At 43.3% G+C, this 12,790-nt stretch overlaps 1 protein-coding gene across 9 annotated transcripts in view; it reads left to right on the top strand.

Moving 5' to 3' along the window:
- Epb41l2 (erythrocyte membrane protein band 4.1 like 2) overlaps window positions 1–12,790 on the top strand; it is a 151,196-nt gene that overhangs the window by 62,398 nt on the left and 76,008 nt on the right. The gene's annotated exons all lie outside the window — the stretch shown is intronic.

Consider the following 12,790-nt stretch of genomic DNA (forward strand, 5'->3'; position numbering starts at 1 on the left):
CTGGGGCCAATGGTCTATGGAAGAGAAAAGTAACCTGAACTTCCTTATTTCCTTACTTTGGGATAGAGCAAGGATGCTTAACTTTACATAGAAACAGAACAGAAAAAGCAGATACCTTATTGAGTTAAAACTTTGCTGTTTAGTTTGTTCTAGTTGGTCAACCTGAAATTACCAAGGAGAATAGGAAAGGATTGGGAGGGAAGATCTGATATGGTTCCCAGTTATTTCTATACCATACCTGTTGAATATGTAATCATCAGATTAGTGTTGACCATGAGGGAGGAAAGGTTTATACAAGTAGGGCAAAGGGGAGGTTACCTCTCTCTCTGTGTGTGTGTGTTCGTGTACACCTCAGAACACACATACAAGCCCTTACTTCTCCAGGGCAAATCTTTGCACACTGGTTGTGTGGTTCATAGGGTGTGGATGGCAGAGAGAGAGAGGGGGGAGGCGGGGGAGAGGAGAGTGAGAGGGCGAGCTGGAGCGAGCAGTGCTGCCTGGGGCCTGTCTTGTCTCCTGTCATTCCTTGTCTCCTCTGTCCTTTTCATGGGGAGGAATTGCTTCAAGTGTTGTGCTGCATCTCAGAATCATTGTGAAAACAAGTTGTGTTAGACTTAGCCCATTTTAGTACACTTTCTGAAATCCTACTTTTATTCTGCTCGTGGTGAATTTAGCTGGTGGTGTTTGTCATCTAGATTTCTGTTTCATGGCTTTTGTTATTTGTATATGTTCCATCAACTCACAATCAACTATTGGGGTCCACTCAGGCCCAAGTGTCATTCTACATATTTTGTAACTGAAAAATCAGTAGTAGATGCATTGCTGGATTTGCTCACTTAGTGCCTATTTTCAGTCTTGGATCTGGAAGATCATGTCGTATATTTTGTTGGTTTGTTTGCTTTTAAGTGTAGTCATAAGAACTGGGCAGTGTAGACCTAAGATAAAGGTTTGCATTAGTGTACATGGGAGCATGGAGATGCATTTCTTGTTGCAGAAGTTGGTGTGTGGCTGGAGTTGAAGGGTGTGGGCTGTGGAGGGGCAGTGGAAGGCAGTGGGGAGGAACTATTAATTGCTTCCTCCCTTGGCAGCCTGCATAGAATTATCTTCAGGTGCCAAGGAAGCCAGACTTCAGAAGGAGGCTTTAGGTCAGATCTACCTGAAGTCTTGTACCCTAACTGTGTGTGATCTTCAGTTATAGGGGTCACTCTCAACTCCTGGGAGGCAACCAAGACCATGTCCATAATCCACAATACTGTGGGGGTCCTGTGGACTTCCCTAATCAACCATTGGAAAGGAGGTGTCTTAGGCTGTTTTTTTTTGTCGGGAGCATTGTCAGTTCAAGTAGCTTAATTTCCTTTAACACACACATGTGCACATATACAACCACACACATGTGAACACGAACACACCCATACCCCCACACACAACCTTGTGTATAATTTTAGGTAAATATAAAAATAATCCTTGAAATTTTATCAATAGCCTTGGCATTACTGCAGTGTCATTAGTTCTTTGTTTTTTTTTGTTACTTACTTTATGGACAAATCCAAGTTGTCTATCAGTAAAGTCAAGACTAGCAGTAAATTCCTGGAGAGAAACAATGGGAAGTTGGGATGCCAGTTGAGGAGCTGACTTTGGTAATTGCTGCTGTTCAGTACAAAGCACTTTTATGTCCATTCTTTCCATGTGGTGGGCTGAGAGATGCAACCTAAAGAAGACAGAGCTGCTGAGTTCTAGACACTGGTAATAAGACTTAAGAAATGACAACATAGTCAGTGGTAGAAATACAAGAGGATGTACAGCAGTTAGCCTGGATGGAGAGGCAGGAGCACATTGAGTCTTGGTGTGCTTTCTTTAGAATGGGGAGCTAGTAGCAGCCTTTACTCCATGATTATATGCCGTTGCTTATAAATTCATCAAATGTTCTTTTACTCACCCATTGCATATCAGGCATGATATGACTTCCTATGACTAGCGTGACTTTTCTGTCTACATTGAAGACAGCCACAGTGGAGCCATGTTACGAACGTGGTAGATGAGGGAGGTGGGAAAGGACTAAAGCAGTGCTAGCCGTCCTGCTCTCATCCTGGCCCTCTGTACATCTGCTTGCTTGCCTAGGACACCCCTGTCTGGCTGCTGCGGGAATTGCACCCTCATTTCTACTTCATTTCTACTTGCAGGTGTTTGGTAACTCTCAGTAGAAAGGCAAGAAGCAGCCGCTCTAGGTGTTTTCTGAGATAAGGAATTCTGTGCAAGACTGAGGTCTTGATCAGTGAGAACATCTGGTTCTGATGGTATATCTATCCCATCCTCAGAGGGTGCTATCTCCCTCAGAGGTTTCATTGTTGACATTTTTGCTCCTATGAATTTGGAGAAGCCCTGGAATTTCTTTTTTCAGGTCTAGTGCTAGAAATGGCAAGGGGAAGGACCATAGCTGTGTCTCTCTTGTCCCCTTGAAGACTTGTGGCTGTCAGCGGGGCTGCTCTCAGGTTTCAGACTAGAGTAGCTAGGAAGGGTCTCTACAGTTCCTTGTGCTGTGCTGACTCCCAACCATGACAGTATTTTTGTTGCTACTTCAGAACTGTAATTTTGCTGCAGTTACAAATCTTGATGTAAATATTTGATATGAGACCCCTGTGAAAGGGTTGCTCAACTCCCAAAACGGGTCACAGCCCACAGGTTGAGAACCACTGGACTAGCGCATTCCTTCGTAGCAGAGTTGAGTTTATGTAATAACCATGAAGGCAAATGGTAAACTGAACTGTATTGTTCTTAGAAACAGACAGTTTTTTTTTTTGTCATTTGCTTCAGTCCATTTTTTGGACTACCATCTCCATAATGTAATCAGACAGTTTTGCCTTGAAGTAACCTCGTTGTGCAGCTTCCCCTTCACGACACTCAGGGTCTTGAGGCTGATCTTGGTACTGATTTCCCTGGCTCAGTGGATGGCAGCCTCCGTTACCTGGGGACACGGCTTCTGCTTTGCCTGAGCCAGCTAAGCCTTGGCTTTTGTTTGCAGTACATAACATAAAGTTGGCCCTTGCCTTTTTGTTCACCATAACACTTTCTGTCTTTTCATTGGTGCCTTTAGATGATTACATGTAGTTCTTAGTGTGGCTGGGCACTGTCTTGCCGTTTGTTTTCTATTTCATCGGTTTTCCCCTCTTCTGTCTATGCAGTTTAATTGAATAATTGTCTGATTTCAGTTTACCTCCACTTATGGTTGTCTCTGTTTTATTGATACCCAATCCAAAGTTGAATGTATTCCCTCACTCCCCCACTGTTCCTCCTGTGATAATGGTTTCAGTGAAAGGCTCTACTGCTCAGATATTTAAACGCCCCCCCCCCCCACCCCTGTTCCTAATCTCTTTGGCCACATTCTTCTCACCATTCTGTTGAATATTTCTGAGTTTATCTATTTCACAGATGTCACATAGGTGAGTTTGTTCATGGCTGACTTTAATGTTCATATCCAACATTGGGAAGTGCTTGTGTTTTTAATTCTGTGTTTTAAGCAGCAAAGGATCGGGTTTATTAGAACAGTGCAACACTGAGCAGATTTCTTTATTACTTCCTTCTCTAGTTCTTCAGAAACTATAGATTAGACCTTATTTTCTTATCTAACCTCAGTGCCTCCTCCAAAGGCAGTGCTAACAAGCTTAAGCTTGGGTAGATCTTGCCTTCTTTTAATTATAATTTTAAAAAACGTTTAGATTATATCATTTCCCCATTCCCTTTCCTCTCCCCAGATCCTCCCTTGTACCTCCACTCTGTTTCAGATTCATAGCGCTTTTCTCTATTGCTGATGCACACACACACACACACAGCCTGCTTAGTCCATAAAATCATATTTTTATATATGTTTACAGGGATAACTGTTTGGTATGGGATACTCAGCTGGTGTGTTCTTCTCCAGGGAAGACGGTGTCCCCCACTCCCAGCATTCTTTCGTTGCCTGCAGAGCTGAGTTTAGGGTTGAGGCTTAAAGGACTTTCTTTCCTACTTCAACATTAGCAAGTCTATGGGTGTTGTCCCTGCTCAGGTGATGTTTAGACTGCCATGTTGGTGAGACATGGAGGGTATAACTTCCTGAGAGTCAATCTCAAAGCAAAATTCCCATTCCCCTGCCTTTTTAGAATCTTTTCCCTTATTTTCTTCAGTGAGCCCTGAGCCTGAGGTACAGGCGTTACATGGTTGGTACATCACTCAGGGTTGGACTCCATAACTGCACTGTGATCAGTGTTCTGTAATGTCGAAGCTTCTTGTCTATTGCAAATATACATCTTCTTGCCTAAGGATATGAGCTGCACATAGCTGCAGATTTTGTTCTCTTTGCAGCTGGATAGTTCTCAGTGGGGTGCATGATCCACAGCCTCATAAACACTTGTCAGGTAGAGGATGTTTAGGTTGTCAGTGTCCATTTTCTAGACACTGTGACTAGGACTTCAGTGCACATGACTGAGCAAGGATGTGTCAAGTAGGATGTCCTTTACTTTTCCGTTCTTGCCTATTGCACAGCTTCCTATTTGGTCCTTGCTTCTACTGTGTGTCCTTGTCCATCCTGGGTTCTTTACATGGTTTTCTACATTGTTTGTGTACTACAGCCAAATATGTTGTGGAACCTTAAACCCTTTCCTCTTGCATAGAAGAAACTGTGCACATCTTAAACAGTCACTCGTACTCCCTGAGCCTGCACTGCCATTTCCCATTGCCATCAGCAGAGCATTCAGGCTCTAGGTTTTCCAGATTCGCATGAACACCTTGTGTATGTGCGTTCTCGTGCACACACACAGGCATGTGCATATTCGCTTTATTTTTCAGGTATGGTTTTGCTTTGTACTCCAGACTGGTCTTCAGCTCCTGGCCCAGCCTTCCAAGTGCTGGGATTACACACTAACACTGTTCAAATAACTTTTCATCTTCATTTTTCTTAAAACAGCTATCCCAGTGGGTGTGAAGAACTATTACAAAGTGAATTTGATTTTATAATGAGTAATCTCAAACTTTTTTTCGTGTTGTGATTGGCCTTTTGTAAATACTGTGAGAAGTGTCTTTCAACACTTGTCCAGATTTTGAGTTTGGTTTCAAGTTCCTTCACATGTTCTGTGTGGTAGACATTTGTCACATACATGCTCATTCAGGTTGTGACTTTGTTTTTCCCCACATTTTATAATGTATTGTATATATCTAAAAAAATGCTTTTGAGAAAATTTATTAGAGCAGTCCTGTTTGTGGAAATGTCTGTATCCAAATGTGAATGGTAGGGAGGTGGGGCTGTGCAGACAACTGTGTTAGACAGTTGGGCTTTAAGGTGTGTGGACTTATGCAAGAACCACAGTGCAGTATTAAAAGGCCTCATATAAAATAGGCTAAGGTTCTACGCCACATTTAGTGGTCAGGATTCTGAAGTAGAATTCCACAGCTGACTTGTGGAAACCCAAGCCTGATGGTTAGCTACCATGGGATTTACATTCTATGCCATTAAGGGAAGCTGTTTAATTTCTCTGAGCCTTATTCTATCTTAATAGGAAATGGATTTCTAAGTACTTGCTTGCAGAGATTTTGAAATCAAAGTGAGGATGTTTGTGATTTGGGAGAGTTGCTCCTGAAGCAGGCAGGGTCACTGTGCTGAGTCAAATGCTTTGCTGACTTTAAACAGTAGCACCAGCACAGGTCTCAGGCGTGGGGACCAGGGTCAGGGTCACTCAGCCTTTTGGTTTAGATCGGGGATGATTTTGTGTGTAGGCACAGGCTGTCCTTCAGGGTTTTGCTAGGTTCAGGTAACATTGCAAGCTGTTCAGGATGAGAAGTTTACGTTCTCCGTCTGTAACTCCTGAAGTTATACACTCACACTGTGGTTAACTGCACCTGGCGCTTATCTAAATAGTAGGGCTTGAAAGTTGGGGAGGCCTATTTCTTTGTGTTTTCATTTTTATTTATTTTTGGTTGTTGAGAAGTAGGTGTTGCTTTTTCTCTTGCCTGCAGATGATGTATTTGACTAGGAGAGTCTGTTGTTGCCTTGGGAGTGACAGTGTCAGGAGGTGCCCATTGGGCTGCCAGAGTATGCCTTGGTATTACTTCAGTGCTTTTAAGATAGCTTTTTTCTGAAAAGTTTTTGCTGTCATGAAATAGCCACATACCATAAATATGAAGTTCAAATAAATATTCTTAATATGAATACAAATTATTTAATTTGTTTTTTACTACTACTACTCAGAAGTTTGAAAAAAAAAATTTCTGCCACCGTAGATCCAAATTTCCTGTTTGAGATGATGGTGGCAGGCTGTAACTTGCAGATGTAAGTTTATCTACTTTAGTTTTGGTTCAAATAGGGATTTTTTCTCAAGTTTTCATGTTTTCCACTGTAAATTAAAGCAACTATTATGTATATTAGTTTTAAAGTTTGGATCAGGAGAGTGCAGTTCCACTAAGCAGTTTGTAGGGGAAACTAGTCCTGCTTCTGGCTTTTATAGACTCTCTCTGAAAGGGAGGGGCTGCGATCAAGTGGCTTCCAACAGCAGGGGAAGATGGCTTGCAGCTGTGCTGTTTTGGTTCCCTTCCAGAGATAGTGTTTGTGTGTACCGTCAGAACATCTTAAAGCCCACCCTGGAAAGGGTTCAACTCTATAAAAGGAGCACTGTCTCCTAACCTCACATGTTCTTATGGGGTCCTGTTGGTGCTGGTGGTCTTCACTGGTTATTTTGTGAACTGAGCTTTTATTAGACTCAGGCCTCACAGTTTCAGAGTAGGAATCACAGTTGTAGTTTTTCTATCTTGTAAAATAAATGTAGTTGCGCCCTTGGTAAACACTCTGATGAGAACTGACCGCCCTTCCTTAAGCTCTTCCCCTTTAGTGGTGAGTTTTTCAGTTCTCTGCCTTCATACATCCTATAGGTACATTGACACTTATTTGTTTGTGTTCCTCATGGTAGTTTACTAAGTTCTGCTTTACAGATCAAGTTTATATATCAGAAGATGAAAGATTATACAGGAAATTCCAAACACTGAGAAGTTACAAAGCAGAAGGGAACAATCTCTTCTCTTTGAAATTGTTTAGCCCAAGGGTTCTTGTGTGCTTCCTGTTTGTTTACATGCATTATGTGTGTGTGTGTGTGTGTGGTGTCCCTCATTAGAAGCGATTTCCCCTCTCTTCTAAGACATTGGTGCTTCAGGTTACATACGTGGAGCATGTGTCATCCTGCCCTCTGTGAGGTGTGGTAGTTACTGCTTCCTGCCTTCCCAGTGCCAGCCAGGCAGAGCTTCTGTGGCCTGCTTGCCTCTCCCTCCTGCACCACACTCTCTTAGCACCCCTTAACCTTTGTGAGTCCCTGCAGCTGCCTTCCTGTGTGTGTCTGGATGCCTCCGAGCATTCACATTCTGATGGCTGGCTTCCTTCTTGTCATCTCACACCTTGAAAATTCATTGGGAATGTCTTCCTTTACCCCCTTTGCCCCAGGGCTCCGTCCCCTCTGACACTACCTGACCTAGCAGTTCGAGCCTCTGTCATTCTGTCACTACCCAGCCTTTCGTTCTTCAGTCTAGTGTTGTATAGACTCTTCAGTCAAGTACCATCCAAGTAGCTTTGATTCCTTTGTTCTTATTCCTGGTCTCTTTGGAAGGTTCTTTAGGCCAGTTGTATTTCTCTTTTGTCTTTTGACTTTAAGGAACTCTGTTCTTTCCTCCACCACCTAGCTAACTATCAGTCGTGTCTGTTTGCTCACCAACCAGTTCCGCACCCCACCTCTTTGTACTTCAGTTGCCCCATCAGGAATCCTCAGGAATCATTGGGGCAATGGTGTTATCAGCTTCCTTTCATTGTATCACTTGTTCTCAGACTGCCAGAGCAGTCGTCCAGAGACACAAAGTTAATATTAGTTTCCATTGCCTACAGGCTCCAGTGAGAACTTCTGAGTTTAGTACTGACCAGGCATTGTTTGGCTGTGACTTCCGTTTTTCCACCTCTACTCCCCGCCCCATGTTCCAGGCAGATGAGGTACTCCCCGTTCTCTGCAGCACATTTATCTTTAATGGTCCCAGGCCCTTCCCCACTGTTCCCACAGTCTGGAATGTACTTATGCCTACTTATCATCTGCCAGGAAGCTCCCCCTTATCCTTCAAGGTCACTTTGGGAGCCTTCTCCCCTCATCAGTCAGTTACTTACTGTTGAATTGTCTGTGCTTCCCTTATCGTGCTTACAGATACATATTCCAGCCCTCCTCTCATGCTGCCAGGAGCCACTTTCCTTAGAGGTCTGTAGCCTCAGAACCAAAATCAAGATCTCTTAGGCAAAAGCAATGATAATCTACAGGCTTGCTGGCACATAGTTGTGTATTGTGTTAAACCGAGAGCACTTGTGTTGAGAGTGTGTTTTTACTCAGGGGTACGATTGTCTTCTTCAATTCAAGTTTGAGTGCTGAAGTCACAGAAGCACATGCAGAAGTCTAGTTCCAGGTAGGATGCTGTGGAGCTGCGGTTGGGAGGCTGCTGATCTCCAGAAGGAACGTCAGCAGAAGTGCCAAGCTAAAGTGCCGGGAGGTGTACCGGCTCAGGGTGTACCTCCCCAGGCTGTGCCCATCAGGTAGCACCTTCATGTTTTCTAATAGAAGCAATCTGTGTTCAGCTTCATACAACTTGCTTTTTGTCTTATAACTTGTCTACATTGTGTGTGGACAGGAGTGAGTTCAAAGGTCTGCGGACAGTTTTTGGGAGCTGGTCCATCCCTAGCCCGTGAGTCCAAGGCATTGAATTTAGGTTGTCAGGCTTGGCAGCAAGCACTCTTACCCACTGGACCATATGGCCTCTTTATGTTAATGATAGCATTATTTTTTAAAAAGAAAAAAATGGGTGAGGAATATCCATGTGCTTTGTGTGAATGCGTGAACATGTGTATGGGCGTGTGTCCACGTGTGTGCCAGACCTTGTGTGTCTTTCTCAGTTGCTCTCTACATTATTTGTCAATCTCTCTGAAGCTGGGGCTTATTGATGGGTTAGGCTGGCTTGTCAGTGAGCTTCAAGGAGGTGCCTGTCTTCCCCTTGGCCCTCCCGCACATTGCTAGGTTTACAGATGCACTGCACTGAGGCCAGCTCTGTGTGGATGCTGTGGACCCAAACGCAGGTCCTCCTCCCTGGCATCTTCCATCCCCAGTGATGGCTCTTTTAAAAGCCAGACGAGGAAAGATTTGAAGGGAAACTACTGGAGGTGGGTAGGTTGGAGAAATTGTTTTCATTTTGCATATTGAGAAAAAAATAAACAAATCATGTTGGCTATTCAGATTATTGTATTTTAATATCTTTTCTTTTAAAAATGAAATTAATATAGGACACATTCAGTCAGAAAAAAGCTGATCATTGAAGGTTTTTGTTTAATAGTCTCCTGCGTTCTGGTAGTGTTGGCACTTCACTGGCAGGTTCTATGGTCATTTTTTTATTGATCCTAACACCTATCCTGTTAAAGACTTTAGTGGCTGATACCTTCCTTCTATAGACTTAGGTAAAGGGCAGCGTGAGAATATTATTTAAATGGGTCAAGTGTAAGTTTAATGCCCTCCCAGGTGAAGTAAGTAGGTAGTTGTGAGTGTTTTGCCTGCATATATGCAAGTGCCCGAGGAAAAGCTGCTGGCCCCCTGAACTGGAGTTACAACTGTGAGCTGCCCTGTAGGCTGGGAATGGACCCCAGTCCTCTACGGGTGTGGTAAGTGCTCCTGGCCACCAGGCACCTCTTTAGCCTGAAGAGAGATGTTTTTTAGCAGTTGTCCTTTGGTAGCTGTCCTTAGGAGTTAACTGGCTTTTTCTTGAGTACAGAAGATGGGGCAGGCTGCGAAGTACTTTAGATCTGCACTTCTTGTATTGGAGCTGGTGGGTCTCTCTTTGTTTCTTTCTTTCTTTCTTGGCATTAGGATATAGAAAAGAGCCTCGTTTCTGTTTTCGTTCCTTTCGTTTTGTCTTCCTTTTCCTTCTTCAGCTGGGCAGGGCATGCTGTAGTATAGGTTTTGCAGGTGATGGGTGTTCACTTTTTAAAGGAAGATGCAGAGTAGAGATGTTCCTGAAGAACTCTGCTGTCCCCTGGTCCTTTCATGATACCCAGAACTTTTTTTGCACGGCGTTTGCACACTTCAGGGTTTGGAGTTTTGAGCTGACTGCCAGATTATTGAGTCCTCTGCGTGCTCTTCTCTGTCTCTCTCTGTCTCTCTGTCTCTGTCTCTGTCTCTGTCTCTCTGTCTCTCTCTCTCTCTCTCTCTCCTTGCTTGTTGTAACCTTGGCTCATCTCAGATTCCCAGCAGTCCTGCACAGCCTCAGGACTTCAGGGACTAGGCATGTGCTCACTCTTGTGTGCTCTCCTGCCTCCCTTCTCAGTCCTTTTTTTTTTTTTTTTTTGGTGGAAAACAGTTTTTAAAAAATCAAGTTACCCTGGGGTTTAATATTAAAATTGCTATAGACTCTTGTCCACAAATAAAGGATAATGTTTTCCACCCTAGCAAACAATTCTCTTGACTAGTTATACAAACCACATTTTAAAGATAAACTTTCTTATTTCAGTTTTATGATAGTGATGATACAGCATTAAAAATAGAGTTTAAAAATATTTTTCCAAAGGTGCATGAAACATATACAAGTGTCTGTCAACAAAAGGCAAGCCGTGTTTCAGCTTGTATACTCTGAATTGTTTAAAACCTTTTCAGAAACAATAGCTTACATGGAAATGAACATTTGTAGAAGTCTCTGCTGGCAATATAGTGGCTAAGCTTTGTAACTGGATTCAGTTAATAATCTAGAAACCAAAGGTGTTAAAATTGATAAGAGAGATGGAAAGTCGCCTGCTTTGGAGCAGACTGGTGTAATTTTCGCTTTCCTCTGTACCGACGTCTGAGTGCAGGAACACATTTACTATCGTTGGGTTGTATTTGTAAATCCCAGTGCCACGAAAGTTGTCCTGCTTCTTAGTTCTCTTGGTCTCTCCAGTTAGGAGGTTCATGTGTCCCATGAATGGGGTCTTCAGTTTGAAGCTTCAGGAGCTGAGGTGACTCCCATGGCTGTGAGGAGTCAGGCTGATGGAACAAACCACCACAGACTGGCCTGGCCGGCTGAGACGTCAGATATCGCTTCTCACAGTTCTGGAGGTTGCACGTTGGAATTGGCAGGGCATTCCGAGTAAGACCTGGTGGGTGCGGTGTAAGATCTCTGGTGTTCTCACAGGTTTTTAGCAGAGGACCTGTCCTCCACAAGCACATTCTACATTTGCTATACCCTGAAGCCTCCACGTACTCAGTGCAGATCTTAGCGGGGACACGTTTCTGACTTTACAGCTATGGTAAAGAAAAGAAAGGCACGCTGGTGTGGTAGAGGTCTGAGCTAGAGCTCCGAGACTTGCTGGCTGATGCCTAGGGCACTGGTGTTTGTGCTGTAGGTCAGTAGCTGCTAGGTTTCTTTATTCCACAGAAGTAGTCTAGAACTGTGTATGTAATACATTCGTATGACCGGTATTTATTCAAAATGTGTTTTAAAGGCTTGTGAGATGCTCAGTGGGTAAGGTGCTTTTTGGCAAGTCTGAAGACCTCAGTTTAGCAGTGAGACTAAGACAGTGGAGAGAGGGACCTAGCTCCTGTAAGTTTCCTCAGAGCTTTACACATTCACTATGGTGTGCATACTTGTATACACTCCTAATGTACAGAACAAGTTAGTGTAAATACGTTTAAAATAGGTTACAATTAAAAAGTATGCAGACAGGATTATTCTTTGAATTAAATAAAATGAATTCTACTGAGAATCTCAGCAAATTGCTCATTCATGGTGCAGTGAAAACTGGGAACAGTATGCTTTCATTATATAGAACAACACTAAAGTTTACATTTGTGTAGTTTGATAAAGGAATCTTTTTGGAGCTACTATAAAAACTTAACCTTGAGTAAGTCTTCTCATGAAGAAAACATTATTCTTTCTTGACCATATGGTACAAGTGGAATCTTATTTATTGAAATATCTAAAATGTTTCCCTTATGATTAGAAAATACTGTTTTTAACCTTTGAAGACCATTTACTTCCACCTTTGGTGGGGGTGGGGGGTGGGGGGTGGGGGGATGGGGTGGGGCAACCAAAGGCAACAGCAGTAATTTAAGATGTTTTGGGAGTTTCTTGGACAGCCTTAACAGCTCAAAAGAGTTTCTCATGCCTGATGTTAGAGTCTTTGGCTCTTGAGGGGAACAAAAATTACTACCATAAAACTGAGCGCTCAGTGGGTAAAGATGCCAGTTGCTACACCTGATGACCTGAGCTGATTTCCGGATCCAGGTGAGGGAAGGGCTGACTTGCAGAAGTTGTTCTCTGTCTTTCCATCTCTCTGTCTCTCTGTCTCTGTCTCTCTCTCTCTCTCTGTGTCTGTCTCTCTCTCCCCTCTTCCCTCTCTCCTTCCCTCTCTCCTCTAAGTAAATAAATAAAATGTAAACAACCTAACTAAATGAGAAAGGCATTCTTAGTAATGGTTGAATCATGAAAATTGCAGTTACAGAACTGCAGTTTTATCACCGCAACAGTCTTCATGTAGTTAACTGCATAGGAGAGGCAGCAGGAAGCACGTCAGGCCACATGAATTTTCTAGCTGAGGAATGAAGTGACTTGGAAGCAAGCTGAGCTTTTCTACTGAGCATGCCTTCTCCATCCCACAGGGTCCACTTGGGTGGGGCCGCTCACTAAGCTTGGGAACTGGATTTCCATCAGCTTACCAGGCTTCCAATGACAGGAAGCAGGAGAGCTGGCTGGCTGTACTTGGATGCTGCTTGCTAGTGCGCGTATGAGC

Source organism: Mus caroli, unplaced genomic scaffold, assembly GCF_978045245.1.
Source record: "Mus caroli unplaced genomic scaffold, Mus_caroli_1 scaffold_9, whole genome shotgun sequence".
NCBI classification, from domain to species: Eukaryota; Metazoa; Chordata; class Mammalia; order Rodentia; family Muridae; genus Mus; species Mus caroli.